This window comes from Megalobrama amblycephala, linkage group LG2, assembly GCF_018812025.1.
Source record: "Megalobrama amblycephala isolate DHTTF-2021 linkage group LG2, ASM1881202v1, whole genome shotgun sequence".
Classification (NCBI taxonomy): domain Eukaryota; kingdom Metazoa; phylum Chordata; class Actinopteri; order Cypriniformes; family Xenocyprididae; genus Megalobrama; species Megalobrama amblycephala.
This window is the reverse complement of record NC_063045.1, coordinates 6186600-6213395: the sequence shown is the minus strand read 5'-3', so window position 1 is coordinate 6213395 and position 26796 is coordinate 6186600. Positions and strand designations below refer to the sequence as shown.

Here is a 26796-nt window from a genome sequence, read left to right as displayed (position 1 = left end):
GAACATAATATTTTGTACACAGATCAAACTAATGTTCAGAAATAGTTCAACAAATTCATTTTTCTATATTAATATTATTTAAAAAGCAATATAGTTAAAGTTGTGCAGTTGTGCTTTCAAGTTATTTTTTTTAAAGAGTGAAAACAATTAGATTTATCAAAACATTTATTTGTTTCATAAATAATCCATGGACAGCTTTAATTTCTAAACAAGGTGATATAAAGATAAAAAATGACGTAATCAAACTACAGCGAGAGCAAACAAGCGACTCCTTTTGAATTGCTCTCGCGGTTCTCGAATCTCAATCTCGTTCTCGGGTAGAATCGGTTGCAACGGTTTTTGGATCATCAGTACACAACCGAAGAACCGCTTCTTTCGGACGTGTCCGATTTGAGAACCAGTGAGCTGATGATACTGCGCATGCGTGATTCAGCTTGTGATCTGAAGCTACCAAACAGTATAACATCACAGCACCGGTTAACTAGGACAACTGATGCTATGAGAGGACTCGAATGAGGGGCCAATATGGCGAAACGTAAGTTTATTTAATCATAATGTAAGAGGATCATGATGAAGACTAATTTATTCACTTTATAACTGTAAAACTTTGTTTGCACATCACTGCCTGTATATGTGTTTGGATGCTTTAGATGCAAAACTAAATTGTAAGAAACGCTTTAGATTATAATGTTTTAGTTGACTGATGTTATGATTACTAACTTTATATATTTGAATCACTTGTTTTTTCAACCCGGCCCGCCATAGACGACGTCATTATGTCAGAGCGTAAAAGAACTGTCCAAAAGAACTGAACTTCCAATCACTATTCTCTTTACTTGCCTGGCTGTTACAACTCAGTTAACAGCTCAAACAAGTCTAATATTAAGAATCAATGGTCAAGAGTTCAACTAAAGCAAACCCTCATCTCCACGATGGTGGCTTAAAAATTGTGATTTTCTCCTTTGGCGATTCTGCTTGTTATCATCAGGTGTCTTCAATAATGGTCAATCATCACTCAATTAATCACTTAATTATCTCATTAACTTTAACACTGCTTCAGTGAGTGGAATGAAAAATATGGCAGAACTTTTACTTTCTGACCCCTGGACTTTACACCTCTGAATGGAAGTGAAATGTGTTAGTGATAAAACAATGTGAACATTTATTGTTATTTATAGACACCGTGCGCGATGACACAATCGAGGACTGCGTTTAGGGGACGCCTTCCAAAAAAAACATCGTAAACCTTACAAAATCTTATCAACTATTTGCACTATTTATGTGATCGTACGCGTCAAAGGGTTAAAGAACGTGACGAAGCGTCAGTGCGTCATCGCGCTGCAGTACTAGCCGAGTCATCCTAAAATATTGCTTTCTCATTGGCGTTGACGCAGAGGAGGACCAGAGCAATATTGTGTATCAAAAGCTGCGGTGATGTTTTTAGTAGAAGTGACGAAAATGAAACCTCTAATTATTTTGCCCTTTTTGCTCTTGTGTTCAGTCAATCATGGTAAGACATTATGTTACTGTCTCTTATCTGATCGATTTATATTCGACAGAACTTTTTATATTTTTTCCCTTTTTATCTATTATTTGTATTTTGCAGTGTGTGTTTTGAGCTGTGATCATTTAGACACACACCACGCTACGTTACCAGATTATTTCACTAGTGAAACAACCGCGTGAAGCAGAAAAACGACACTTTTATGAATCAGACATTCATATTTGACTGAGGAAAAAAGTGGAGAAATAGGTTCTCTTTAATTTTTCTTGGACATTTGTTTATCTCTCTTTCGATCAACGAATTATTTCATAATTCCTTATTGTCGATGAATGGAAGTGAAATATGTTTGTGATAAAAAAAACCAAACAAAACAAACAAAGTGGACATGTATAGTGTGATGGTTTTAATACAGCATACTTTCTCTTTGGCGTCGACGCTGGATGTAGAGGGGTATGAGGTTCCATTTGTGCCAAAATTATGTCGACATGCTGTCCGTCTATGCTATGTGCAGAGGTGGACATTCCAGGGATCAGAAAGTAAAAGTCCTGCCATATTTTTATCTCATCCACTGAAGCATTAATGAGATAATTAAGTGATAAATTGAGTGATGATTGAGCATTATTGAAGACACCTGATGATAACAAGCAGAATCACCAAAGGAGAAAATCACAATTTTTAAGTTACCATCATCGAGGTCAGGGTTTGTTTTAGTTGAGCTCTTGACCCTTGCCTTTTTAATATTAGAATTTGTTTGGGCAGTTTTAACTGCGTTAAAACCAACCAGACAAACAAAGTTAAAAGATGATCAGGTGGTGTTGGTTATGTTTTCTCAAAATCATTATTTGATCTGAATCACTGAACTCATTTAGAGCTCAATCTGAGTTAGATTTACATTATTGATTATAGCAGCACTGTGACTCTGCAGAAGATCAGCTTATACAATACAGAATTTTTTTTAAAAAAAGGTGTCCTTATCACAAAAAAAAAATATATATATATTTTAGGCACACACAGACATCAAGTATCAGCCTGTGAATCTCAACAACGGTGACAAGCAACATATTCTGATCAACAGATCAACTCTGAACATTAGAAAACAAGCTACTAAAAAGTCACAGAAAAACAGCAAAATTTTAATAGTAAGAATAAATGAAATTACTAAGACAATTTAGCTCATAATTTATTCATACAGCAATGCATGATGGGAGCCATGGATGAATTTTGATTGGTGGCTCCCAAAATGCACTGCAACATGCTTTATGATGGCCGCCACTGTTGAGATTCACAGAATGATTCTTGATGTTTGTGTGTTTAAATGAGCGCTATTTTTTTTAAAATCAGAACTCTAAAAAAATAAAAATAGGATTGTAAAAGCTGATCTTGTGCTGTAGAATCACAGTGCTGCTGTAATTAATAATGTGAACGTGAATCTAACTCAGAGATTGGGCTCTAAATGAGTTCAGTGATTCAGATCAAATAATGATTATGTAAAAACATAACCAACACCTAATCATCTTTTAACTTTGCTTGTCTGTTTGGTTTTAATGCAGTTAAAACTGCCCAAACAAAATCTAATATTAAACAGTCAAGGGTCAAGAGCTCAACTAAAACAAACCCTGACCTCGATGATGGTATCTTAAAAATTGTGATTGTGATCACTTATTTATCTCATTAATGCTTCAGTGGGTGGAATAAAAAATATGGCAGGACTTTTACTCTTTGACCCCTGGATTACCCACCTCTGACGACGCATAGCAACGACATGGAAGACGACACAGTAATGACAGAGGGTATCGACGCATAGCAACGACATGGAAGACGACACACATTAACGACATGGAAGACGACACAGTAATGACAGAGGGTAACGACGCATAGTAACGACATGGAAGACGACACAAAGTAATGACATGGAAGACGACACAGTAATGACAGAGGGTATCGACGCATAGCAACGACATGGAAGACGACACACAGTAACGACATGGAAGACGACACAGTAATGACAGAGGGTATCGACGCAAAGCAACGACATGGAAGACGACACACAGTAACGACATGGAAGACGACACAGTAATGACAGAGGGTATCGACGCATAGCAACGACATGGAAGACGACACACAGTAACGACATGGAAGACGACACAGTAATGACAGAGGGTATCGACGCATAGCAACGACATGGAAGACGACACACAGTAACGACATGGAAGACGACACAGTAATGACAGAGGGTAACGACGCATAGCAACGACATGGAAGACGACACAGTAATGACAGAGGGTAACGACGCATAGCAACGACATGGAAGACGACACAGTAATGACAGAGGGTAACGACGCATAGCAACGACATGGAAGACGACACACAAGTAACTACATGGAAGACGACACAGTAATGACAGAGGGTAACGACGCATAGCAACGACATGGAAGACGACACACAGTAATGACATGGAAGACGACACAGTAATGACAGAGGGTAACGACGCATAGCAACGACATGGAAGACGACACACAAGTAACGACATGGAAGACGACACAGTAATGACAGAGGGTAACGACGCATAGCAACGACATGGAAGACGACACACAGTAACGACATGGAAGACGACACAGTAATGACAGAGGGTAACGACGCATAGCAACGACATGGAAGACGACACACAGTAACGACATGGAAGACGACACAGTAATGACAGAGGGTAACGACGCATAGCAACGACATGGAAGACGACACAGTAATGACAGAGGGTAACGACGCATAGCAACGACATGGAAGACGACACACAAGTAACGACATGGAAGACGACACACAGTAACGACATGGAAGACGACACAGTAATGACAGAGGGTAACGACGCATAGCAACGACATGGAAGACGACACACAAGTAACGACATGGAAGACGACACACAGTAACGACATGGAAGACGACACAGTAATGACAGAGGGTATCGACGCATAGCAACGACATGGAAGACGACACACAGTAACGACATGGAAGACGACACAGTAATGACAGAGGGTAACGACGCATAGCAACGACATAGAAGACGACACACAGTAACGACATGGAAGACGACACAGTAATGACAGAGGGTAACGACGCATAGCAACGACATGGAAGACGACACAGTAATGACAGAGGGTATCGACGCATAGCAACGACATGGAAGACGACACACAGTAACGACATGGAAGACGACACAGTAATGACAGAGGGTATCGACGCATAGCAACGACATGGAAGACGACACACAGTAACGACATGGAAGACGACACAGTAATGACAGAGGGTATCGACGCAAAGCAACGACATGGAAGACGACACACAGTAACGACATGGAAGACGACACAGTAATGACAGAGGGTATCGACGCATAGCAACGACATGGAAGACGACACACAGTAACGACATGGAAGACGACACAGTAATGACAGAGGGTATCGACGCATAGCAACGACATGGAAGACGACACACAGTAACGACATGGAAGACGACACAGTAATGACAGAGGGTAACGACGCATGGAAGAGCAACGACATGGAAGACGACACAGTAATGACAGAGGGTAACGACGCATAGCAACGACATGGAAGACGACACAGTAATGACAGAGGGTAACGACGCATAGCAACGACATGGAAGACGACACACAGTAACTAACGACATGGAAGACGACACAGTAATGACAGAGGGTAACGACGCATAGCAACGACATGGAAGACGACACACAGTAATAACGACATGGAAGACGACACAGTAATGACAGAGGGTAACGACGCATAGCAACGACATGGAAGACGACACACAAGTAACGACATGGAAGACGACACAGTAATGACAGAGGGTAACGACGCATAGCAACGACATGGAAGACGACACACAGTAACGACATGGAAGACGACACAGTAATGACAGAGGGTAACGACGCATAGCAACGACATGGAAGACGACACACAGTAACGACATGGAAGACGACACAGTAATGACAGAGGGTAACGACGCATAGCAACGACATGGAAGACGACACAGTAATGACAGAGGGTACGACGCATAGCAACGACATGGAAGAGACACACAGTAACGACATGGAAGACGACACAGTAATGACACGACGCATAGCAACGACATGGAAGACGACACACAGTAACGACATGGAAGACGACACAGTAATGACAGAGGGTAACGACGCATAGCAACGACATGGAAGACGACACACAAGTAACGACATGGAAGACGACACACAGTAACGACATGGAAGACGACACAGTAATGACAGAGGGTAATCGACGCATAGCAACGACATGGAAGACGACACACAGTAACGACATGGAAGACGACACAGTAATGACAGAGGGTAACGACGCATAGCAACGACATGGAAGACGACACACAGTAACGACATGGAAGACGACACAGTAATGACAGAGGGTACGACGCATAGCAACGACATGGAAGACGACACACAGTAACGACATGGAAGACGACACAGTAATGACAGAGGGTATCGACGCATAGCAACGACATGGAAGACGACACACAGTAACGACATGGAAGACGACACAGTAATGACAGAGGGTATCGACGCATAGCAACGACATGGAAGACGACACACAGTAACGACATGGAAGACGACACAGTAATGACAGAGGGTAACGACGCATGGAAGAGACACACAACGACATGGAAGACGACACAGTAATGACAGAGGGTAACGACGCATAGCAACGACATGGAAGACGGAACGACATGGAAGACACACAAGTAACGACATGGAAGACGACACACAGTAACGACATGGAAGACGACACAGTAATGACAGAGGGTAACGACGCATAGCAACGACATGGAAGACGACACACAGTAACGACATGGAAGACGACACAGTAATGACAGAGGGTAACGACGCATAGCAACGACATGGAAGACGACACACAAGTAACGACATGGAAGACGACACACAGTAACGACATGGAAGACGACACAGTAATGACAGAGGGTAACGACGCATAGCAACGACATGGAAGACGACACACAGTAACGACATGGAAGACGACACAGTAATGACAGAGGGTAACGACGCATAGCAACGACATGGAAGACGACACACAGTAACGACATGGAAGACGACACAGTAATGACAGAGGGTATCGACGCATGGAAGAGACACACAACGACATGGAAGACGACACAGTAATGACAGAGGTAACGACGCATAGCAACGACATGGAAGACGACACAGTAATGAACAGAGGGTAACGACGCATAGCAACGACATGGAAGACGACACACAGTAACGACATGGAAGACGACACAGTAATGACAGAGGGTAACGACGCATAGCAACGACATGGAAGACGACACACAGTAACGACATGGAAGACGACACAGTAATGACAGAGGGTAACGACGCATAGCAACGACATGGAAGACGACACACAGTAACGACATGGAAGACGACACAGTAATGACAGAGGGTAACGACGCATAGCAACGACATGGAAGACGACACACAGTAACGACATGGAAGACGACACAGTAATGACAGAGGGTAACGACGCATAGCAACGACATGGAAGACGACACACAGTAACGACATGGAAGACGACACAGTAATGACAGAGGGTAACGACGCATAGCAACGACATGGAAGACGACACACAGTAACGACATGGAAGACGACACAGTAATGACAGAGACAGGTAACGACGCATAGCAACGACATGGAAGACGACACACAGTAACGACATGGAAGACGACACAGTAATGACAGAGGGTAACGACGCATAGCAACGACATGGAAGACGACACAGTAATGACAGAGGGTAACGACATAGCAACGAAGACGACACAGTAACGACATGACAGAGACGACGCATAACGACGCATAGCAACGACATGGAAGACGACACACAAGTAACGACATGGAAGACGACACACAGTAACGACATGGAAGACGACACAGTAATGACAGAAGACGACAACGACATGTAACGACATGGAAGACGACACAGTAATGACAGGGGTAACGACGCATAGCAACGACATGGAAGACGACACACAGTAACGACATGGAAGACGACACAGTAATGACAGAGGGTAACGACGCAAAGCAACGACATGGAAGACGACACACAGTAACGACATGGAAGACGACACACAGTAACGACATGAAGACACACAGAGACAGGTAACGACGCATAGCAACGACATGGAAGACGACACACAGTAACGACATGGAAGACGACACAGTAATGACAGAGGGTATCGACGCATAGCAACGACATGGAAGACGACACACAGTAACGACATGGAAGACGACACAGTAATGACAGAGGGTATCGACGCATAGCAACGACATGGAAGACGACACACAGTAACGACATGGAAGACGACACAGTAATGACAGAGGGTATCGACGCATAGCAACGACATGGAAGACGACACACAGTAACGACATGGAAGACGACACAGTAATGACAGAGGGTATCGACGCATAGCAACGACATGGAAGACGACACACAGTAACGACATGGAAGACGACACAGTAATGACAGAGGGTATCGACGCATAGCAACGACATGGAAGACGACACACAGTAACGACATGGAAGACGACACAGTAATGACAGAGGGTATCGACGCATAGCAACGACATGGAAGACGACACACAGTAACGACATGGAAGACGACACAGTAATGACAGAGGGTAACGACGTATAGCAACGACATGGAAGACGACACATAGTAAAGACAGAGGGTATCGACGCATAGCAACTACATGGAAGACGACACACAGCAACGACATGGAAGACGACACAGTAATGACAGAGGGTATCGACGCATAGCAACGACATGGAAGACGACACACAGCAACGACATGGAAGACGACACATAGTAAAGACAGAGGGTAACAACGCATAGCAACTACATGGAAGACGACACAGTAGCGACATGGAAGACTACACAGTAATGACAGAGGGTAACGACGCATAGCAACGACATGGAAGACGACACATAGTAACGACAGAGGGTAACGACGCATAGCAACGACATGGAAGACGACACATAGTAACGACATTTGAAGACGACACATAGTAACGACATGGAAGATGACACATAGTAACGACATGGAAGACGACACATAGTAATGACAGAGGGTAACGACGCATAGTAACGACATGGAAGACGACACATAGTAACGACGCATAGCAACGACATGGAAGACGACACATAGTAACGACAGAGGGAAACGATGCATAGCAACGACATGGAAGACGACACATAGTAACGACAGAGGGAAACGATGCATAGCAACGACATGGAAGACGACACATAGTCATAACACATGCAGCATTGACACGCAAGACGACAAAGTCAAACGACAAGGACCGATGACAGGAGTAAGCGGAGACGACACATAGCATAGACGGACAGCATGTCGACATAATTTTGGCACAAATGGAACCTCATAGAGGGAGACCAGAGCGCTATTGTGTATCAAAAACTGCAATGATTTTTGTAGGAGAAGTGGAGAAAAAAGTGGAAAAAGAGGAGCTTCTGCTTAGTTTGTCCTTATTGCTCTGGTATTTAATCAATCAAGGTAAGACATTTAATCTTATGTTATTGTCTCTCTCATCTAATCAATTTACATTTAACAAAAATGTGTTTATCGTTTGTATTTTTCATTGTGTGTTTTTACTTGACCATTGTTAGACATGTAGGCTTGCAGACATCCCACCCTACATAAGCTCATTTCAGCGAGGTGCCATCATTCAGACACACAATAGCTGACACCCAATTCAGGGGCCGCGCACTTCGAAGTGCATGAAAGGGTGGGGTTTTGGTCTGGAGGGTTGCCAGGTCTGCGCAACAAAACCATCCCAAAAGTAGCGTAATCACAGCAAAGTGTAAAAGTATCCTAATTCCAGACGTGGCAACAATGAGCCGAGCGTCGTTACATGGCTAACGGCTGTATGACAGACAGCTTATGTTTGTGTGCATTTATGACTTTATGGGATTTTGACATGCTTCACTGCCGAAGACAACGGGACTAGTTAACCTTGTTTGTTGTTATGTTAAATGAAATGTTCAGTTGTTTTAACTAAAATAAACTTGCACTGACATCTTAAAATATACCTGCTGAGCATGACTATTTCTAACAGGCGAGAATTTTAAAGCTATGATCACCAAGCCAAAATTTGAATGGACCATAGATCTGTTTTAGTATGTTCAAATATTTCTGATTTTTATATATTTATATAATACGCTCTACCAGCGTCTGCCTTCTCAGCCGAATGAAAGTGTACACAAATATTATATGTTTTGTTCTATTTTATATACTGCACAGCAAAATGCCCAGTGTTAAATGAACACCTAAAGTGTACATATGACTCCATCTTACTGGGAGTTAAAAAGTAACACTGAAGCAGTGTTAAAGTTAATGAGATAATTGATTGATAATTGATTGATGATTGAGTGATGATTGACAATTAGTGGAGACACCTGATGATAATAAGCAGAATCACTGAAGGAAAGAGAGAAAAAAGGTGTTAATTAATGATTTATGGAATGTTTTATTTCAAGTCACCATGAAAGAGGTCAGCGTTTGCTTTAGTTGGGCTCTTGACTCTTTACCTTTTATTATTAATTTTCTCTGGCTGCTCCAACTTTGTGTTTGTAAAGCACATTTGTTATAGTCAGAGAAAAAAGGATCTGGTCACAATATAATTTTATGAATGTTGAATTAAGCCAGTTGTCATTTAAAGTCTAAATCTCTGACTGTGTGCTTGATGTGTAGCTTTAGTGTTAATGATTGTAGTCATGTGAGTTTACAGCTTGAGATCCAACAGCAGGAAGACCTTTTTTTTCTCTTTTTTTTAAGAATAATACATTATGCACTGAAGCTTCAGTGTTTAAACACACAGACATCAAGAATCAGCATCTGATTCTCAAGAACGGTGACGATAAATAAATACAAAATACTGACAAACAGATCGACTCTGAACATCACAGAACAAGCTACTGTCACAACAAAACAACAGAAAAATAAAGCAAACATGAACAATCTATGAAAATTACAGGACAATTCAGCTGCATAATTTATTCATGCAGCAATGCATGATGGGAGCCATGGATGAGTTTTGATTGGTGGCTCCCATCATGCACTGCAACATGAAGCACTTTGTTTGATTGTCACCATTGTTGAGGGTCATATGCTGATTCTTGATGTCTGTGTGTGTTTAAAAATAAAAACTTTTCAGATTGTAAGAGCTCTGCTGGATCTCAACAGATTTACTGTAAAGAAATAATTTAACATCTATATGACCAGTTAATACTGGATGTCACCAATGAATCTGACCATTTCACAATGAGAAAACACAACCGTTATGACTGTGATTCCCAAAGCATTGTAAACCTAAACTGATAACCTTTGGCTTACAGCACTATTGGGAAACACAGTATAGATCATAGTTTCTCTGACTATAACAAATGTGCTTTACAAACACAAAGTTGGAACAGCCAGAGATAAATTAATGTTAATAAAGAGAGTCAAGAGCCCAACTAAAGGAAATGCTTTTCACCATCATGGTGACTTCAAACTAAACTTTCATTCAAACATTAACATCTAAACATCTGTTCATTCTCAGTAAGAACTTTTGTTGATGTATGACAGAAATCAAATCAAACTGGTTAATAATAAGTGTAATAATGTTTAATGGCTGGAAGTCAGTTGTAGTTGTTGTGTCTCTCTCTTTTTCTCTTGTTGTTTCTTCAGTGATTCTGCTTATTATCATCAGGTGTCTCCACTAATTGTCAATCATCACTCAATCATCAATCAATTATCTCATTAACTTTAACACTGCTTCAGTGTTACTTTTTAACACCCGACAAGATGGAGTCATATGTACACTTTGGGTGTTCATTTAACACTGGGCATTTTGCTGTGTGATGATTTAAAATGTGATGCTATTTTTCTGATGTTAAATCTAAGTTCTGTTGTATATAGTTGTAAAAGGTACTTTATGTAATGTAGCTTTAGAACGATGTATTTAATGTAAAAACATTTAATTTACATGATGAAAAAAATATTATATAGGCCTACGTAAAATTTTTCATTTAAAATTACATTTTTGCATCAAGTTGCATAAAAGAAATAAACAATGAACAATTCTCTTTTATTTTCACAAAAAAAATGTTTAACAGAAATGACTCATTTATATGAATAAATAAATTAATAAATTACATTACAAATATATGTATACAATTTATGCATTTGCTAACTTAACTTAAAAAAACTGTACAGAAATTAGGCTGTTTCATTGACAAAGTGACATTTAAATAATATTTATATCGACACATTTTTATGCACTGTATTCTGTTCTTGAGAAAACGGGGAAAAAAGCAACCTTTGAAGTGCGATTCACCGCGGCGCGAGGAGGGATGACGTAATTCGAGAGCGACTTCAAGTGCACCCTCTCAGTTTCCCAGGGGAACGAAGCACCGATCTCAAGACACTTTGCGGTCTACACTATACCACAGTTCAGTGCGCGCCAGTGACGACAGGAGTTCAGGTGTGAATTCAAATAAATGTAAGCAATGCCCCGGTTTCACCAATCAAACTGTAATATCCGTGATGTCCAAGTCAGTTCATAAATGCAATATCTGTCTCTGAGATGGAGTGCAGTTGAATAAAATCCTAAACTACTGTACTTTAAATTCAGACTTAAATACAGAGTAAATGTACAAATATTAATGTATATATTTTCCAAATTAACATTTCATATAACATAAAAAAAACAAACAAACAAGGTTAACTTGCTAAAGATAGTTTAACCATACATATTTTGGTCCAGTGTCCCGTCGTCATCGGCAGTGAACGTGTTAAAACCCAATAGAAAGTAATAAAACTTTAAAATGTACACACAAACATCAACTGTCAGCTGTCTGTCACACAGCCGATAGCCATGTAACGACGCTCGGCTCACTGTTGCCACGTCAGGGATTGGGATACTTTTACACTTGTGCTGTGATTACGCTACTTTTGGGATGGTTTTGTTGCGCAGACCTGGCAACCCTCCACTCCAAACCCCCACCCCTTTCACGCACTTCGAAGTGCGCGGCCCCTGAATTGGGACACAGCTACAGTCATCAACAAGCAGGGTTGCCAGGTCCAAGAAATATCTCCAGCCCAATGACAACTCAAAACCCACCCAAATGGAATGAAAACTAGCTCAGTTTTTCCAGTGTCCAATCAGACTAGACTAGACTATAGGATTCCCACAAAGGGCCTTAAAATAAATGTGTGAAATTATATATATATTAGGAGTGCAACGGTTCTCTGTAAAAAATCGAACCGTACGGTTCTCCACTTACGGTTCGGTACGCACTTGCACCGCGGTCCATCTCGAATGACGACATATCTATTGGTTAATATGGTTTGTTTAAAATAGCAACATGGAAAACAGACAGACAGAGTTCAGATAATGTATGTTTCAGTCGATGGATGCGCAAAATGTTACAACAGCGACAATCAAAAAGCGTGGGTAAAACAGTCACTCTTTGTAAACTGTTAACTGCGAGTGCCGTATGCTCTAATGTCCAGTCATTTACGCCGTCATCACCCGAGCGCACACAGCAAATTCTAATTATTCAAATTATAAAAGCTCTGCTGGATCTCAACAGATTTACTGTAAAGAAACAATATAACATCTATATCACCAGCTAATACTGGATGTCAATAATGATTCTAACCATTTCACAATGAGCAAACACAACCATTATGACTGTGATTCCCAAAACTTTGTAAAACTAAATTAATCAACTTTAGCCCTATTGGGAAACACAGCCCAGATCATAGTATCTCTGGCCATAACAAATGTGCTTTGCAAACACAAAGTTGGAGCAGCCAGAAATAAATTGATGTTCATAAATAGAGTCAAGAGCCCAACTAAAGGAAATGCTTTTCACCATCATGGTGACTTCAAACTAAACTTTCATTAAAACATTAACATCTAAACATCTGTTCATTCTCAGTAAGAACTTTTGTTGATGTATGACAGAAATCAAATCAAACTGGTTAATAATAAGTGTAATAATGTTTAATGGCTGGAAGTCAGTTGTAGTTGTTGTGTCTCTCTCTTTTTCTCTTGTTTCTTCAGTGATTCTGCTTATTATCATCAGGTGTCTCCACTAATTGTCAATCATCACTCAATCATCAATCAATTATCTCATTAACTTTAACACTGCATCAGTGTTACTTTTTAACACCCAGTAAGATGGAGTCATATGTACACTTTGGGTGTTCATTTAACACTGGGGATTTTGCTGTGAACAGCACACGTTACTATCTGTGTTTAAACTAAACTCATTTAATCCTTGATAATTTAAACATCCAAGAACAAGACGCGAAAGAGAACTCGCACGCTGTGAGAAGATTTGTGTGCGCTCATCCGAAGCGCGCACACGCTTATTTCAGTCAGCGCGCAAATACTGAGTTCTCTTTCAAGTCTTGCGCTTCAGCGGACAAATTCATACAAAAATTATGTCAACATGCCCGTCTTAGCGAGTATCCTAGCAAACATAGTCGGTTATGTCTTAAGTGAACATATATTAGTCGAGAAAGACAGCGCATGTGTAACAGTATATGTACTGGATCGTGCTTGTCTTAAAGGGGGAAAAAAACTATTCCTGCTGCCTGTATTTAATGTTAAATCAAACAACAAATAACAAAGAAATCACTCACTGCTCTTGACTGAATAGTTTTTGTAACTTCAATAATGATTCATCTTTATTTATTTTATACGGTAAAGATAATATGCAGTGTTATTTTATATTTGATTAATTTATCCATTTTCTGTACCTGAAAACTACTTTTAGATACCTGAAAAACCTGAAAAGCACTGTTTATTTTATTTGAATATTTGCTTTATTGTACTTATTTGTGATGTTGCTTGTAGTTTGATTGTTTGTTCTTATTTTCTTTATTTTTATTTGACAGTAGTCCTATTTTCCCTAAACATAGCACATACCGAACCGTACCGAAACCGTGACCCTAAAACCGTGATACGAATCGAACCGTGAGCAATTTGAACCGTTGCACCCCTAATATATATTATACGATTTTTGCCTTTTCTTTTAATCCTCCCCCAATTCTTATAACACGCTGTATGTTTTACACAATCTTATAAAGCTCAAACAAGAGGATGGCCTCGCTGATATTTTCTGACCCTAATTAGAAGTACTAATGTGTACTTACTTTTTTTCTCTTCTCTGCACTTGTCTCTGATGCTCTTCTCTCCAGATCTGCTGCTCTGTTTACACACAAGCTTCAATATACAAATGAACATACATTGTCAAACTCAATGAACACAGGCTATTATAAATGTTATAACAATATGCTTACTTGGTGAACTTGAACCCTTGTCCTTTGTTTTTGTTCTTGGTTGTCTTCTCTTTTCCAGAACTATATGGCCTAACTGTTCAACCTCATTTTGATTACAAGTTTGAACAGAACTATCTACAATCTCAGGGATGTTTTATTTTAGACATTCGTGCCCACACAGCAGGGGACTCCTAGGCGGATCCGCATTCAAGTCGCCAAATCCGCGTGACTGTCACCAGAGGTGGGTAATCCAGGGGTCAAAGAGTAAAAGTCCTGCCATATTTTTATTCCACCCACTGAAGCATTAATGAGATAAATAAGTGATTAATTGAGTGATGATTGAGCATTATTGAAGACACCTGATGATAACAAGCAGAATCACCAAAGGAGAGAATCACAATTTTTAAGTTACCATCATCGAGGTCAGGGTTTGCTTTAGTTGAGCTCTTGACCCTTGACTTTTTAATATTAGATTTTTTTTGGGCAGTTTTAACTGCATTAAAACCAACCAGACAAGCAAAGATGATCAGGTGTTGTTGATTATGTTTTCACATAATCATTATTTGATCTGAATGACTGAACTCGTTTAGAGCCCAATCTCTGAGTTAGATTTACATTGTTGATTACAGCACAAGATCAGCTTTTACAATACAGAATTTTTTTTTTAAAAAAAGTTGTCCTTATCACTAAAAAACATATATATTCTAAGCGCACACAGACATTAAGAATCAGCGTATGAATCTCAACAATGGTGACAAGCAACATATTCTGATCAACAGATCAACTCTGAACATTAGAAAACAAGCTACTAAAAAGTCACAGAAAAACAGCAAAATTTAAATAGTGAGAATAAAGAAAATTACTAAGACAATTCAGCTCATAATTTATTCATGCAACAATGCATGATGGGAGCCATGGATGAATTTTGATTGGTGGCACCCAGAATGCATTGCAACATGCTTTATGATGGCCACCACTGTTGAGATTCACAGGATGATTCTTGATGTCTGTGTTTAAAGGAGCTGTTTTTTTAATCAGAACTCTAAAAAAAATTGTATTGTAAAAGCTGATCTTGTGCTGTAGAATCACAGTGCTGCTGTAATCAATAATGTAAATCTAACTCAGAGATTGAGCTCTAAATGAGTTCAGTGATTCAGATCAAATAATTATATGAAAACATAACCAACACCACCTGATCATGTTTTAACTTTGCTGGTCTGGTTGGTTTTAATCAGAGGTGGGTAATCCAGGGGTCAAAGAGTAAAAGTCCTGCCATATTTTTATTCTACCCACTGAAGCATTAATGAGATAAATAAGTGATTAATTGAGTGATGATTGAGCATTATTGAAGACACCTGATGATAACAAGCAGAATCACCAAAGGAGAAAATCACAATTTTTAAGCCACCATCATCGAGGTCAGGGTTTGCTTTAGTTGAGCTCTTGACCCTTGACTTTTTAATATTAGATTTTGTTTGGGCAGTTTTAACTGCATTAAAACTAACAAGACAAGCAACCCACTGAGCAAATTAGGTCCAGAAGACGTCTTTTTGAGGTCTTGTCTCAGGTTGAAAAGACATCCACTGAGGAGCCAGAATGAAAGTTTTTATGATGTCTTTTTTTGACGTCTTCTGGACATCCGATATAGATGAACACGCAGAATCACCAAAGGAGAAAAATCACAATTTTTAAGCCACCATCGTGGAGATGAGTGTTTGCTTTAGTTGGGCTCTTGACCCTTGACTTATTAATATTAGAGTTTGTTTGGGCTGTTAATTGAGTCATAACAGCCAGACAAGTAAAGAGAAATGATCAAGTGGTGTTGGTTATGTTTTCACGTAATCATTATTTGACCTGAATCACTGAACTCATTTAGAGCTCAATCTCTGAGTTAGATTTACATTATTGATTACAGCATCACTGTGATTCTACAGCAGAGGATCTGCTTTTACAATATGATTCAAATGATTTCAGAAAAGGGGTGTTGAACAAAAAAAAAAAGCTTTTATTTTAGGCACACACAGACATCAAGGATCATCCTGTGAATCTCAACAGTGGTGACCATCAAAAAGCATGTTGCAGTGCATTCTGGGAGCAACCAATCAAAATCACAGTTCTGCTGTAATCAATAACGTAAATCTAACTCACAGATTGGGCTCTAAATGAGTTCAGTGATTCAGGTCAAATAACGATTACGTGAAAACATAACCAACACCACCTGATCATTTCTCTTTACTTGTCTGGCTGTTATGACTCAATTAACAGCCCAAACAAACTCTAATATTATTAAGGCAAGGTTCAAGAGCCCAACTAAAGCAAACACTCATCTCCACGATGGTGGCTTAAAAATTGTGATTTTTCTCCTTTGGTGATTCTGCGTGTTCGTCTATATCGGATGTCCAGAAGACGTCCAAAAAAGACGTCATAAAAACTTTCATTCTGGCCCCTCAGCGGACGTCTTTTCAACCTGAGACAAGACCTCAAAAAGACGTCTTCTGGACCTAATTTGCTCAGTGGGAAAGTTAAAAGATGATTAGGTGGAATAGGTTATGTTTTCACATAATCATTATTTGATCTGAACTCATTTAGAGCCCAATCTCTGAGTTAGATTTACATTATTGATTACAGCAGCACTGTGTTTCTACAGCAGAAGATCAACTTTATCAATACAATATTTTTTTTAGAGTTCGGATTCAAAAAAGAAACAGAGCTCGTTTAAACACACAGACATCAAGAATCATCCTGTGAATCTCAACAGTGGTGACCATCATAAAGCATGTTGCAGTGCATTCTGGGAGACACCAATCAAAATTCATCCCATGCCTCCCATCATGCATTGCTGCATGAATAAATTATGAGCTTAATTGTCTGAGTAATTTTCTTTATTCTCATTCACTGTAACTCAGAGATTGGGCTCTAAATGAGTTCAGTGATTCAGATCAAATAATTATGTGAAAATATAACCAACAACCCCTGATCATCTTTTAACTTTGCTTGTCTGGTTGGTATTATTGCAATTAAAACTGCCCAAACAAAATCTAATATTAAAAAGTCAATGGTCAAGAGCTCAACTAAAACAAACCCTGACCTCAATGATGGTAACTTAAAAAATGTGATTTTTCTCCTTTGGTGATTCTGCTTGTTATCATCAGGTGTCTTCAATAATGGTCAATTATCACTCAATTAATCACTTAAAGCTGCTGTAGGGAGTTTTTAGAAAACCTTGACTTAGCCTGAAAATTTGAACAAGCACAACTCACAGGTCACTCCCCCTTGATCTATGCTGCGCTACAGCCCTCCCTCCACAGCTCCTCCCCATCACAACGGAGCCTGCCGTGATCGCGCAGGCTAGTAAGGCGGATAAACAGTTATGGCACATTCATTGGTACAGACGAAACATCATCAATATGATTTACGTTGACTATGGCCTGCCCATACTTTGACTACAAACTTTGTTCTCAAAACATTACGTATTTTGCAATACATGTAATGTAACTATATGATGTTGCACTATTTCTATAAGTAATAAATAGTTAGTATGATAATATAACGTTAACTAACATTACAGTATGCAAGTAATTATTCTATCGATATGTAATGCTAAATAAGGTTTGCTAGTACATTATTTCAGCAACATGACAAGCCAGTGAATTAGTAGGTTTCAATAGTTGCTTTGCACAGTGCGTGACATTTTATCTGTATGTTATGCGGCTAGAGTTTTGACACTAGGCGTTTCTCAAAACCAAGTTCACTAAGTTCGGACTCGCGTCCTTGGTAGTTAGGACTTGGCAAGTTCGACTCCGGAGAACGAACTCCTGTGGACGGGAGAACACAAGTCCGGTGATTCTGCAAATGGAACAGCAGCGTACTTGATAACGTCACTCAGCTCGCGCTGGCTTCTCCGGTTATCTCTGTATGTATATTTTAGCCAAGAATAAAACAAAATTTGTTATTAAACCACTCTGCCTCTTTTCGTTTTATTTAAAGAAACAAACAAAAACATATTAATAGCCTCAGGCAACGAGTGATTAATTATCTGCAATGTAGGCTATGCTTATGTTTATAACAAAACGAAATATTAAACAACCCTGCCTCTTTTCGTTTACATTTAAAAAATATTAAATGTAATACTATTTGTGCATACTATGATTATCTTCACTGTAATGAAATGAAATAGGCTTTAACATAAAACACAACCTTCTCTTTGTGTTAAATGTCAGTTTTAATGTTCAATAATAGCCATTATAAAAGGTATAAAATATACAATAAGAAATAAAGCAAACAATTCAGTCAAGCGTACAAAATCAGTGCTTTAGTATGATACAAAAGTTAAATAGCCATATATAAATTTATGAAACGTCACGTTGCCCTCAGACAAAACGGAGCTACCGGCAATCGTCAGAAGGATTAGCTGAGGTAAGGCTGCTCTCGGCTGGGTACATGAGCGCTGAGAGTCCGGTGATCGCCTGGATCTCAAAACTCCGACAACGTCAGATCAAATTTTCAGAAAGGCGCTATATTTATCAATAAACCACAAATTTGAGCTTTAAACCAGCACATTCTCGCCTGAAAAAATCTTAAAACTGCATATCATGACATAATAGAGCCCGATCGAAAATGCGAGTTTGTAATCTCGTAGAATATATACGCCAAAATGAGTTTTTCGCGTGCATATGATACACACTTTATGGGGTATTATACGTACGAAACTGGACTGTTTGTCCGCCATAAGCAAAGCTGCAGCACACCGGTAATCTTGAATTTGAACGCCTGTACACGCTGTGCACTATAGCTCTGCATGACAGGAGTGTGATCAGCGCCCACACGAGCTTGATTGACACTGCTAAGACACTCCTCCTGACTCTGATTGGTTGGTTCTTACCGGGAGCGGTGTATTTCTGCAAATGGCAATAGGACCACTGGGAGGAGCCAGAGGAGCTTGATTTTTTCACAGATTATCTGTCTCATATTCTACTGTCAGGACATAATGACAGGTTTAACAAATATGTAAAAAATACATTTTTACAAAAGTTACCTACTGCAGCTTTAATCTGAAAATCTCTTCATTGTTCTTCAGGTGAACTTGATGCTGAAACAACTGAAATACAATCAGTGTCAGTGATGGAGGGAGATTCTGTCACTTTACACACCAGTGTTACTAAAATACGTGAAGACGATGACATACTGTGGAAATTTGGAGCTGAAAACTCTCTTATAGCTAAAATCAGCATTGAGAACCAAATCTTCTCCACATATAATGGTACTGATGAGAGATTCAGAGACAGACTGAAGCTGGACGATCAAACTGGATCTCTGACCATCACAAACATCACAACTGAACATGCTGGAGATTATCAACTAGAGTTAAATGGAGCGAAACTGACAACAAAAACATTCAGTGTTTCTGTCTATGGTGAGATAATTTGTCCTTTCCTTCAATTATTCTTATTAAATTAACTTCTACACTACCAAATGTTTAAACATGTTCCTATTTCTGTTTATTCTCTCATGTTTTTCAGCTCATCTGCCTGTTCCTGTCATCAGCAGTAACTCTTCCAACTGTTCATCATCATCATCAAATTGTTCATTGGTGTGTTCAGCTGTGAATGTGAGTCATGTGACTCTCTCCTGGTACAAAGGAAACAGTTTATTGTCCAGCATCAGTGTGTCTGATCTCAGCATCAGTCTCTCTCTACCTCTGGAGGTGGAATATCAGGATAAAAACACCTACAGCTGTGTGCTGAACAATCCCATCAGCAACCAGACTCAACATCTGGACATCACTCACCTCTGTCACACATGTTCAGGTACGGCAGTGCTGATATTAGTTGATGTCAGCGCTGATATTAGTGTTTATTGACTGATCTGATCTCAGTTTGATGTTTTTATTCCTCAGACTCTGTCCAGTCTTGTGGTTCTACTGAAGCTGTGATCCGATTGGTCCTCTCTGCACTGGTGGGCATGGCTACTGTCATTCTTCTGGTTTATGATATTAGATCTAGAAGAGCTGAACAAAATCAAGCACATATTCACCCACTGGGACAGTAAATGATGATGTCATTTCTCATTCTCAACTATTTCAATGATTTAATAATCTTGATTTATTTTAATGGCTTTATATATTAATCTGCTGGTGTCAATGTTTATTTATTGGCATGTTTTTCAATAAAACTTTCCCACTCTGAAATTCAAAAGTCTCACCATCTTTTGTTACATTTCACAAGTTCACCTGTTCATCCACTCTAGATTAATAATGGTAAACATATGGATTGTTGTCCGTGAAGAAGGAGCTCAGTCCAGAGACTCAGATAACAAGCTCACTCGCTATTTATAAGTAACAAGACTCAAAAGAAGATCTGTGAGAGGAAGCCACACTGCTGCAGCAGTTAGGAAAGATAGAGAGAAGAGGAGAGAAGAGAAGGAAGATATTGAATTAAAGATAGAAGAGAAAGTATGAAGGTATTACTAGAGCAAAATAACTGATATTAACTGGTAACGATTCAATTGCACCATTTTTTTCCAATATGATTGGTTCTTCACATGTATAATTCTCTGTTACTAGGTAAAAGCAAATTTGGAGTCCTTGATACTTCAACTTGTTGTAGGGTCATGAGGTTAGATATGACAAAACTAGGCATCTGTCTAGTTCTGTTTCCGCGGTTGTTATATTCAGACACACTAACTTTGGCCCAAGTGTTGAGGACTTAAGGCTGATTTATACTTCTGCGTTGGACCTACGCCGGAGCCTCTGCACGTAGGCTGTGTCTGTTTTCATTTATATTTCTGCGTAGTTGTCCACGTCAACGTGCAGCAGACCACTAGTAGGCAGTGTCTGCGGTCATGTTGAGGATCAAGGCAAAAGCAGAAGAAGAAGCAGCTTGTCATGTACGTTGTCAGAGAAGCTTAGAAGCGGCAAATAGGCAACGACTTTTGTTGCAGTTTGACTTCATGTGTCCCCTGAAACAGAGCGTTTTTTAATTCATATGGAAGTTGAAAGCGCTCGCTCTTCTCCGTGTGCTCCACACAAGTTTTTTGACATGAGGGAGGGCTTCTAGCAGACCAATCACAGCACTTGCGGTCCGCATAGAATTAAGGCATTGTTGCAGGCTACGTGTGGTACAAACAACCTACGCTGTGGCTATGGCGTACACTCGACGAAGAAGTATAAATCAGCCTTTAGTATAAAAAAAAGCAATGCAGAAATGTTTTCTGAAAACACCTGCAGCTGCTGAAGAAGAAGCAAGTCACTCAACTAAACTAAAGTCGCTCAACTAAAGCAAAAACTGATCTCCATGATGGTGACCTCAAACTAAACATTTTCAATAAAACATCAACATCTAAACCTCTGGTAATTCTCAGTAAGATCTTCTGTAGACGTGTGACAGAAATAAAGTCAGTCTGGTTAGTAATAAGTGAAGCTGCTAATGCTGTTTGTGGAGTTGTTTAATCAGATCTTCAGAGATTTAATGTCTTTTATCTTCAGTTCATCTAAGGCTGTGGCTGAAGAAAGTTGTAGTTTGTGTTCTTATTTCTCTTTCTTTCAGTGTTTGTTCACAGCAGGTGTTTGAATGATTGAAATAATGTTTCAGGAACATCAAACTAACCTTTAAATAACATTCTACTAACATTAAGGAAACTGGACATTTTACGTAAAGAGTTGACTGCAAGAGATTGACATTTTACAGAGAATGTTTCACAATAATAATCCTGATTAATAATAATAATTTGTTACATTTATATAGCACTTTTCTGGGTACTCAAAGCACTTTACATATTGAAGGGGGAATCTCCTCAACCACCACCAATGTGCAGCATCCACCTGGATGATGCAACAGCAGTCATATTGCGCCAGAACGCCCACCACACACCAGCTTATTGGTGGAGAGAAGCCAGTCAGTGTTTGAGGATGATTTAGAGGCCATGATGGACAGAGGCCAATGGGCAAATTTGGCCAGGATGTCGGGGTTACACCCCTACTGTTTTCGAAGGACGTCCTGGATTTTTTAACGACCACAGAGAGTCAGGACCTCGGTTTAACGTCTCATCCGAAGGACGGTGCTTTTTGACAGTATAGTGTCCCCATCACTATACTGGGGCGTTAAGACCCACACAGACCACAGGGTGAGCACCCCCTGCTGGCCTCACTAACACCTCTTCCAGCAGCAACCTAGTTTTCCCAGGAGGTCTCCCATCCAGGTACTAACCAGAATCAGCCCTGCTTAGCTTCAGTGGGCAACCAGTCTTGGGCTACAGGGTGATATGGCTGCTGGCGTATATCTGTAAAGTAAATGTTTTTGTAAAACATTTTTTAAAAGTTAGGATATTTCATCTTAATTTTACAGCTTCTGCCATTGGCACAGTGGGAAAAGGGGATTTAAATAAACAACAGAACTGTAATATGAGCACCATCTTAGTGCACACTCATTGTATATATTAATAACCATTTCAACTGTAACAAAAAGTGAGTAGCCGACTGTTATTAGACCGTTATTAAATTAAAAAACTATGTGCAAACTAGTTTTGATTAATAGCTACATAATGCTTTCTCACATATTATTTTGCAATCTTAACTTCGGTCATGGCAACAGTAGCAGGGCATGGTGATAGAAACTATTTGTTACGTTCCACGTGTATTGTGTACACTTTTACGCTCTTCTGTCCTCCTATTTTCTCTCTGCTTTTAGGTCGGTGTTTACTGGCTGCTTCGACTGTCAATCATAATTTCTGACGTCATGTCCTGCCCATTTGCTGATGCGCCAGCTGTAATTAAGGACTTGATTTGACCGTGTGTGGTGTGTGCCATGCCAGTGTACCTCGTGCTCTAACGCGGCCAGTCATTTCGGGCTATTGCCGTTTGTTTCACCGGTTATCTCACTTTGTGCAGTCATGCTTTGTGACTTGAGATTTGATCTATTTATAGATTTGTTTAACAATGTCCATGTTGGAGTCTTGCCATTGTGTGTGTCGAGTTAAAATTAATCCATCTAACTAAACATGCTTTTTGAACATAGCCATGAGCTCTTTGTTGTTTGGTTAGGTTAATTTGTATTATGTTAGCCTATAGGTTTGTGAGTGTCACACCACCCTTGTATTTTTGTTTGTAGATTATAATAGTTTAGTTTGGGCGTCGCATACGCTGAAGATTTCGGGTTTATTTTTTTATTTTCTTTTGTTAGTTAGCCTAGTTTAGAGGTTAGTCGTAAGGATTGGTTTATTTTGTTTATTTCTTTTATTTGGGTGACACTCCTTTTTCCTTTGTTTAATGTTATATTTTTTCATTCTCTAAATTCTTTGTAAAACTCCTCAATAACGCCAAAGTAAAGTCCTTTAAAAAACTACCCTGTTTACCATTGAGCTGCACCACACCTGGGGCCCATTTCAGAAAGGAGGTTAAGTGAGAACTCTGAGTAAGTTAACCCTGAAATGAGGGGATCTCTGGGTTTTCTGTTTCAGAATGGGAGGTATGTCAAACCCGAGAAAGCAGGGTAAGTCAAGCCCGTTTCTAAAAGGGAGGTAACTCTTACTCAGAGTCAGTTACCATGGTAACTTACTGTGTGAACCTAACCTGGTCGGGAGCAGGTTTTCTTCGGTAAACCCAGTTTCCTTTGATCTCCTCCCCTTTTTTAAAGTGCAAGTGATGTTTAAATTGTTCATTCATTTGTTCATGCTGCAAAAAATGTTTTTCTTACTGAGTATGTTTTGCCATAAGTACAAATAGCCTATCTAAAAATACTTAAATCAAAATGGATTTTGTATAAGAAAATGATATACGATATTTAGTCTTGTTTCCTGGGGGATCTAAATTAAGTGCATTTTACTTAGGCTAAGTAAAATTATCAATATCTGCCAGTGTGGTAATACAAATAATCTTAATGCAAACCAAAAACAAGATTATTCGGACTATTACTAAGTGTTAATTTACAGTAGCTCCGCCCACCAATGTCATACAAGGTTAAAATCAACACATTTGCTGAATGGCTTGGAGTGGAGTGGGCAGTAGCGTTATGACGCATTTGCCTGGGTTCGAATCTGCCTTGTGCCGAACTCGTTATTCTCCCTTTCCCCATCACATATCACACCAGAAAGGCATTTATTTTCAATAAAAATTAAGAAAATGTTCTAAAAGTGGAAGTAAATTGCCTAAATTGCACTCTGTTATTATTGCATTCTGTTAATGTAACAATACTGAGGTGCAAATAGTAGCCTATGTATCTGCCAGTATAAAAAAAAAAAAATAGTAATTACTATTTACACTCATTGCAAAGAACTACTTTTAGAACATAATTTGCACAAAAAAAAATGCACTTAAATTATTATTTTTTTCTTTCTTTTTTTGCATGTGGGATACCATGAAAATGAAGATTATAGTTCAATAACTTACCGTTCTGCCAGTTTTCACCTTTAATATTTTAACAGTGACAAGAATTGCATTGAAGTATGTGGACATCATTTTGTCATGTGCTGTTGCCATGGTCAATCGTAATATCGGCGCTCCATGACTTTTCATAGCACGCGCTTAACTCCGAGTCAACCTACTCAGAGGCGATTGAACTAACTGAATTCAACTGTTCTGAAACAGAAAACTCAGGGTAAGTCAACTCAGAGTTTAAGTTTTAACTCAGAGTTGGTTGAACCTCTTTATTGAAACGGCCCCTGGTAACAGTTGTCTCGCTTAAATGTTATGAAAACATCCCATTTTTAACATCAAACACGTAACACTCTTCTAGTGAAACAACCGCGTGAAGCAGAAGAACGACACTTTTATGAATCAGATATTTGTCTGAGGAAAAAAGTGGTGAAAATAAATATTCTCTTTAATCTACTTAGACATTTGTTTATCTCTCTTTCGATCAACGAATTATTGTATAATTCCTTATTATTGCCGATGAATGAAAGTGAAATGTGTTAGAGATAAAATAAATAAATAAATAAATAAATGTGGTTTTATTCGTCAAATGGTTAAAGAACGTGACGTCACTGCGTCGTCGCGCTACAGTGCAGCAGTCCAAACATTTACTTTCTCTTTGGCCATCGACGCTGATGCAGAGGGAGAGCGCTATTGTGTATCCATTGCTGCAATGATTTTTTTAGGAAAAGTGGGGAAAACGAAGCTTCTGTTTAGTTTCCCCTTATTGCTCTGGTATTTAATCAGTCATGGTAAGACATGTGATCTTATATTATAGTCTCTCTTATCTAATCACTTTATATTCGACAGAAATGTATTTATCGTTTTGCAGTGTGTGTTTTTACTTGACCATTAAGACATTTATGCTTGCAGACATCCCATCCTGCTGAAGCTCATTTCAGGGAGCCATCATTCAGACACACACACACACACACACACACACACGCACGCACGCACGCACGCACAATGCACAATGAAATGCTTTGTGCTGCAATGCATGCTGGGTTCCACTCATTGTGTGCTTCTCATTTCATCCTCCTTTCCTTAATGCGTCTCAGCTCCACCCCGTAGGATGTGAGGGAAGGATGCAAGTTAAGAAAATCGAAGGAAAACTTATTTGTACATTGGAATACCCTAGTGAAAAAAAAGTATACTAAGTATACTTGCAGCAAGACTAATTATTAGTATATTTCAAGTGTGTTAATGATTAGTTCATTTAAAGTGTGCTATTTTGAAACAACTAATTTTGTACTAAGTATATTTAAGTTGAAATTAAGTAGTATTAAAATACAACTTTAAGTATATTTAGTATACTTATGTGTACTAAATTGGAACAACTTCAAGTATACTTAATACACTTTAAGTATATGTCTGTGTAGGGACTAATTACATGCTTGATTAGTGATATTAAAGTGTACTTAATTTGTGTTATAAGTATACTTCATTTGTGTTAAAAGTATATTTTTTGTTATAATATACGTTGTATTATAAGTATACT

The 26796-nt window shown here is 39.2% G+C and overlaps 1 protein-coding gene and 1 long non-coding RNA gene across 4 annotated transcripts in view; both read left to right on the top strand.

Annotated features, from left to right (window-relative positions):
• Nucleotides 1–26796, top strand: part of LOC125263285 — a 1003076-nt gene that overhangs the window by 478996 nt on the left and 497284 nt on the right. The gene's annotated exons all lie outside the window — the stretch shown is intronic.
• LOC125263318 lies at nucleotides 1372–20105 on the top strand. Of its 2 annotated transcripts, XR_007183798.1 has the most exons (4): nucleotides 1390–1510; nucleotides 9035–9112; nucleotides 14973–15134; nucleotides 19971–20105. It is a non-coding gene; the product is annotated as an uncharacterized LOC125263318 (long non-coding RNA). The 2 variants fall into 2 exon arrangements; XR_007183797.1 differs by lacking the exon at nucleotides 9035–9112 and having other exon boundaries at nucleotides 1372–1510.